The sequence below is a fragment of the Malaclemys terrapin genome, chromosome 3 (genome assembly GCF_027887155.1).
Source record: "Malaclemys terrapin pileata isolate rMalTer1 chromosome 3, rMalTer1.hap1, whole genome shotgun sequence".
NCBI lineage: Eukaryota > Metazoa > Chordata > Testudines > Emydidae > Malaclemys > Malaclemys terrapin.
Genome location: NC_071507.1, coordinates 26,732,790 through 26,740,106, shown reverse-complemented (window position 1 = coordinate 26,740,106; position 7,317 = coordinate 26,732,790). Strand labels below are relative to the sequence as shown.

Genomic DNA, 7,317 nt, shown 5'->3' with positions numbered 1-7,317 from the left:
ATAAAGTTATATTTGTATTGTAAACCTTTGTCTGTCATGGTGGAGGCTTTCAACTGAGATAGATAAAAATAATATTTGAGCTTTCAGTGTGTGGAACTGAACTGTGTTTTCACTATGTTCCCAGACAATGGAACACCTCTACTAAAATGGCAAACTGTACCACAAAAAATATTATTTGGTTCTGTCTGCAATGGCAACAACCCTGGATTGTTATATTGTAACTCCTGCCTAGTAGGAATTCCAGTGCAGATACTTCTTGGCTCCTTGGAGCTAAGATCAAAGTGTAGTGTCTGTTCTTATCAGTTAAATATTTGATGTATCCTTTATTTGAGGACTGTATATTAAATTGATTTTTGAAATAGGGGGCTGGAGCAGCAGCTTGCTCTGTCTGCCCCATGCATTGCAGTGCCTCCAGGATTGGTGCATCTCCTTTTGGGGAGAATCTTCTGGTTAACTGTGACAATGCTTCTTTAAAGCAGATTTTTTTTAAGTAGTTGAAAAATCTGAAGTCTCTAGCCCTTTGGTTTCTTTATGACAAACTATTGTTACAATTTCTTGGGAGTGTTTTGTGAGTCTATAGTTGTGAAGTTCTTTGTCTTGCTAGAGGATTATTTAAGAAGCTGGGAATCCTTCTTTTTGCTGTGAGTCTTTTCAACAGTATTAGGGACAAATGCTTTCCACACTCTGGGTCTGATGGGGAGATGGTTGGTTGTTTTTTTTTGTTTGGTTGGGTTTTTTTGGTGGGGGGGCAGTTGGTAATATTTGAGGTCACATATAAAAAAAATTGGGTGGGAGGTTTGAGCATTGGCCTGCTAAACCCAGGGTTGTGAGTTCAATCCTTGAGGATACCATTTAGTGATCTAGGGGCAAAAAATCTGTCTGGAGATTTGTCAGCTTTGAGCAGGGGGTTGGGCTAGATGACCTCCTGAGGTCCCTTCCAACCTTGATATTCTATATAGTACCACAGATGTGTATGGCAGCTTACACTACAGCAGCTATCAAGGAAGGGAATGTATATAATATCTTTGCTGCATTAGGTTAACACCATGACTAGTGTTCTCATAATAACAGGTAACACAGGTGAAGGGAAAGGTGGCTGGCAATGAATGACTAGGTGTGATCCCAAGAGCTTTTAATGCTCACTGTCATAGGGTACACTGTCTCTCATCAGACCCAACCAACTCACTACGCTCAACATTCTGACATGATATTTATCCAACAGGTATCATATGCAAGCTAATACACTGATTATTAATATAATTGTAAAATGTGTTAACATTACATGTGAAGTCATGAATTTCCTCCATACGATGTTACTAAAACATATTTAAGACCAGACAACCTAGCCTAGTTAAAGGGTGATCAAATATGTCATAGACAAATGTTTCTATTGAATTCACTGGGCTTTGGATTGGATCCTGAAGGAGATGGTGCTTGCAACTTTCTTTGAAATATTTGAAATTTCTTTTTCCAATAGCATGCAAGTAGTTTCTTCCAAATTCTGAATTTTTCTTCCCAAACCTATTAATTTAGGCTAGTCCTAGGCTGAGTTCTGCACAATTGGACTCCTGTATCCGCAAACAGCACCAGGACCAGCCTTTGATATCTCCCAATCCAAACACCTGGTCTCTGAATTACTTCCCTGTGAATTATAAAACCATTCTGCTTTTTCTGCAAGGAAAAGATCTGTCTGCTTGGGAAAAGGACCATTGAAAAAAATCCCTCCTCTCCCCTTTAAAGAATGTAATACGCTTTCTTAAGGACAAATAATTAACAGAGGGTACCGGAAAGAGATCTGTGCTGTCCTTAAGAGGGCATGGAACCACTCTGGGGTGGTTAATCTCGCGGCGTTTCCCTACCCCGAAGCCTGTGAACACAAGGACACCGGCAGAACGACACCAATGCAGAGCAGTTCAGGCACAGCAGTGTGGAACAATTGACTCCAGCCCCAGGGAGTCCAGAACCTTTAGACTCACTTCCGGGAGAGAGCAATGGGAGCGCAGGACTGCAACTCCCAGCTACAGCTACATGGCTGAAGGAGGGAGAGAAGAACCTTGAAGAAGGGCGATGAGCCCCCCCCCCCCCCGCTGGGAGGGGATTTGGAATGCGAGACAACAACCCTAGTAGGTCACTTACTGCAAATTACAATTTCTTCTCTCAATTTGTAATGTTTACGACCCCATTTCTTCCAAATGATGCGGGCAGAATCCTAATGGCTTTACTATGATGTTTCCATGATAAAGTTGTCCTGTGACGTTGTGCAGTCTATATGGTTTTATGAAAATATAAGTGAATACAATGTAACTGGGATATGCTTTGTGCAAAAGGTCTCTTGTAAGGTATCATTACAAAGCTCATAATCTACTGAGTGTGATCATCTTATTTGTAGAAATGTACCACTCTTGTATCTAAAACTAGAAATATAAAACATAACTCTGAGGGCCTATTGTAATTATGTAAAGTGTGGGCCATTAGGGATGGTTTGGAATCTTGATGACTCCCATTGTCTGCAGATGGCTGTATTTACCTGTGAGTCTTCCTGTATATGTGTGTGCTGGCAAGTGAGTAATGAAGTCTTGCAGTGACATGTGATCATGTCACCTGAACTGGAATCCATCTTTAACCTGGTGCTTTTCCAGTGAGGGGGGGTGGAAACCCAGAGGGACAAAGGGTTCCCGCCTTATGCAAAAGATATATAAAGGGGTGGAAGAGAACACAGAGGGGAGAGGAGCCATCATGAAGAATCCCCTAGCTATCACCTGAGCTGCAACAAGAGCTGTACCAGGGGAAAGAATTGTGCCCAGGCCTGGAAGGTGTCCAGTCTGAGAAAAAATTACTGAAGCATCTCTGAGGGTGAGATTATCTGTATTTAGTTTGAGTAGACATAGATTTGCACATTTTATTTTATTTTGCTTGGTGACCTACTTTGTTCTGTCTGTTACTACTTGGAACCACTTAAATCCTACTGTCTGTATTTAATAAAATCACTTTTTATTTAGTATGTATTAATACCTGGGGGAGCAAACAACTGTGCATATCTCTCTATCAGTGTTATAGAGGGCGAACAATTTATGAGTTTGCCCTGCATAAGATTTATGCAGGGTAAAACGGATTTATCTGGGTTAGACTCCATTGGAAGTTGGGCATCTGAGTGCTAAAGGCAAGCACACTACTGTGAGCTGTTTTCAGGTAAACTTGCAGATTTGGGGCAAGGGATTAAGACTCTGGATCTGTGTTGGAGCCAGACTGGAGAGTCTGGCTGAGCAAGACAGGGTGCTGGAGTCCTGAGCTGGCAGGGAAAACAGAAGCAGGGGTAGTCTTTGAACATCGGGTGGCAGCTTCCAAGGGGGTTTCTGTGATCCAAGCCATCACAATGTTCACAACGCCATTTCTTCAAAAAGATGCGGGCAGAATACTAATGTCTTTACTATAACGTTTCCATGATAAAGTTGTCCTTAGCACTGCTCAGTAGTAACAGCCTCCTTGTTGGTAATTTTCAGGCACAGATTGCTTCCAAAGGCTCAGTAGAGGCTACCAAAGGCTTTAAGATGAGGCAGACGCGGGAAATATTTACAAGCACCAATTCAAAGCTTCAAACTCAATCTTCATTTTAAAACAGTGACAATAGGTAGGTTCGAGAAAATGGAAGTCAAAGAGAACGTCATTGTTGGTCATTGCTTGTGACAAAAATTCTAATACAATGTTCATCTTAAAGACATTCGGACTCGGTCCTGGTCATCTGGAAGAGATCGGTTCGTGAAGCTTTGAAACACAGCAAAGCTCATTCCTGTTTATTACGGTTGAAGAGTCTCATGGAAACCTCTTTCAAATCCCTTCGGATACTGTCCTGAGCAATGGGGTAGGTCGCTTAGTGAAAATTACAAGGAGAATGTCATTACTGCTCAGTTCTTAGAAACATTATTCATCGACTCGCCATGTTAAAGCAATTGGAACGCTCTTCTGAGCATTTGGAAGCGATTGGTTCCTGAACATGACAGACACAGCAAAACTCATTACCGACAAATGTCTCGGAGAAGCTTCATTTCTAAAGCAGTTTGATTTCTTTTCTGAGCATTTGGGGCAGAGGTGTTAGTGAACATAAGAACGAAAGAACCAGTCCTTACTGAGCATGTCTTGGGAAAAATTACTCCTAGAATCTTCATGCTAGGCGTTTGTCTTGATCATTTAGAAGAGATCGGTTCATGAGACATACAAGACTGCAAAACTAATTACCCATCAGTGCTTTGTGAAATTTCTACAGGAAGCTTCATCTAAGAGCCACTAGAATTCTAGCTAGACGATCGGGACGATTTCGGAGGGTGAAAATGAAAACGAAGTAAAACTCATTCCTGATCAATCCTTGTGAGAAAGTTCGCATGGAATCGTTATTCTAAAGTAGTTAAGCTCGGGTCCTGCGCATTAAGCGCATATCAGTACGGGAAAATTGCAACCAAAACAAAAGTCATTAATCAATGTTGGGGGAAAAGGGTCTCCTTGAATCATCATTTAAAAGCAGTTATGATGCTGTCCTGATCATTTGGGGACGAATAGTTCATGAACATTATAAAAAAAAGAGAAAGTCCTACACTTCAGTACCTGTAACGCGTTTCTCAGGGATCGTCATCACAAAGCCATTTGGAGTCTCGCCTCATTAACAAGCGCTCGATTAGTGACCATTAGAAACCAAGCGAAACTCATTGCTGAGCACTGTGGATAAGCCATTTCTCGGAGAGGCGTCATTTGAAAGCAGGTAGGCTGCTCGCCAGAGATCTAGGGGGTAGATCGCTTCGTGAAGATTACAAACGAAGCTAGACGCATTACTGCTCAGTAGCTTTGTGAAATTATTCAGGGACTCTTCCTTTTAAAGACAGTATGATACTGTCCTGAACACTTGAACCAGATCAGTTCGTGAAGATTACAACAATAGCAAAACGCCTTTGCGATCACGGCGTGTGAGAAATTTCACAGAGAAGCTATACTTTAAAGCAGTTAGAATTCTCTTATGAGCATTTGGGGTAGATCGGCTAGTCTTCCCGCCATAGAATTAGGATTCCTGAGGGTAAGGCTCCCCGCATTCGGGTTAGAGTTCCTATGGTTAGGCCACATGGAATTAGGGTTAGGGTTCCTATAAGTAGTCCAGTTGGGATTAGGGTTCTAGCGGTTAGGGCTAACCAAGCTAATTTGAGGGTCCTTGTGTATAGGCGCCCTGCTGTTGGTTTAGCCTTCCCGTGGGTAGGCTTCCACTCCCTAGTATTAGGGTTCCTATGGGTAGAGGTGAAAGATACGTGAAAGTCTCAAACACTGGCTCCAGCAAGAAAGGCACCGGATCAGGCGTGGCCGACCTGAGGCTTCGAAGATGCCTGGCTGAAGGTGGGAGAACTCAACCTTAAAAAAGGGGCTAGCCCCCGCCATCTCCGTTGGGAGGGGATTCGGAAGGCGAGACAACTACCCTGATGGCCCTGGGAATTGAATCGGTGACCTCGGGGTTGTGAGTCCATGGCTTGAGCGAATTTCCGGAGGTCTGGGGGCGGGCCTTTGTGCACCTAGCATAACCCCATCCTACAACCAAGTGGCCTATGTATAGGAAGAATTACGATGGCGGGAACCCTACCCATAGGAACACTAATCATAAAAATACATAAATATACCCATCGGACCCCTCAACCTAGAGCGGGGAGCACAACCAGCGGAATCCTAAAGCTAGTGCCGGGAATGAGACCCGTAGAAAGCCTAACCCAAGCTCCTAGTGGCCTACCCATAGAACTCGAATCCCTCTCTCCAAGTGGCCTAAATACTGGAATGCTAACCCCAACAACAAGTGGCTTGCCCGTAGGAAGCCTATCCCTAGGACGCGGTGTCCACTCGAGAGGTGCCCTAACCCTAGGATGGGGCGTGCCACAGATAGACATCCCAGCCTTACCTCCAGTTGGCCTTCCGATAAGAACCCTAAATCTAGGGTGGCAAGCCCTACTCATAGATCTGGTAGCCCTAACCACAGCAACAGTAAGCCTAGGACGTCTTTCCCTACGCACTTCAGCCCTACATCTAGGGACCTTACCTTTCTCTTTTTTGCTATTTTCCCGAACCGAGCGCTTCTAAATGATCAGTACAGCATCTTAATGGCAATAAGCTGGAGATTCCAGGAGACATTTCCCCCAAGCAGTGATCAGCAATTTCGTCTCTCGATTTGTAATGTTCACTACCCCATTTCTTCCAAATGATGCGGGCAGAATCCTAATGGCTTTACTATGACGTTTCCATGATAAAGTTGTCCTTAGCACTGCTCAGTAGTAACAGCCTCCTTGTTGGTAATTTACAGGCACAGATTGCTTCCAAAGGCTCAGTAGAGGCTCCCAATGGCTTTAAGATGAGGCTGACATGAGAAATGTTTCCAAGAACCAATTCTAAGCTTGGAATTCAATCTTCAATACTACCCTGACCGTTAGGAGTAGATAGATAGGTAGGTTCGAGAAAATGGCAGTCAAAGAGAACGTCAGTGTTGTGACAAAAATTCTAATACAATATTCATCTTAAAGACATTCGGACTCGGTCCTGGTCATCTGGAAGAGATCGGTTCGTGACGCTTTGAAACACAGCAAAGCTTATTCCTGTTTATTACGGTTGAAGAGTCTCATGGAAACCTCTCTCAAATCACTTCGGATTCTGTCCTGAGCAATAGGGGTAGGTCGCTTCGTGAAAATGACAGGGAGAACGTCATTACTAATCACTTCTCAGAAACATTATTCATCCACTCGCCATGTTAAAGCAATTGGAACGCTCTTCTGAGCATTTGGCAGCGATCGGTTCCTGAACATGACAGACAGAGCAAAACCCATTACCGACAAATGTCTCGGAGAAGCTTCATTTCTAAAGCAGTTTGATTTCTTTTCTGAGCATTTGGGGCAGAGGTGTTAGTGAACATAAGAACGAAAGAACCAGTCCTTACTGAGCATGTCTTGGGAAAAATTACTGCTAGAATCTTCATGCTAGGCGTTTGTCTTGATCATTTAGAAGAGATCGGTTCGTGAGACATACAAGACTGCAAAACTAATTACCCATCAGTGCTTTGTGAAATTTCTCCAGGAAGCTTCATCCAAGAGCCACTAGAATTCTAGCTAGACGATCTGGACCTTTTCGGAGGTGAAAATGAAAACAAAGTAAAACTCATTCCTGATCAATACTTGTGAGAAAGTTTGCATGGAATCGTCATTCTAAAGTAGTTAAACTCTGGTCCTGCGCATTAAGCGCATATCGGTACGTGAAAATTGCAACCAAAACAAAAGTCATTAATCAATGTTGGGGGAAAAGGGTCTCCTT

General features: G+C 43.2%; 1 non-coding gene across 1 annotated transcript; it reads left to right on the top strand.

The window, feature by feature from the left end:
- The first annotated feature begins 249 nt into the window (after positions 1–249).
- On the top strand, positions 250–431 carry LOC128835165 (U2 spliceosomal RNA). Its single transcript, XR_008444594.1, has one exon. It is a non-coding gene; the product is annotated as a U2 spliceosomal RNA (small nuclear RNA).
- The last annotated feature ends 6,886 nt before the right edge of the window (positions 432–7,317 follow it).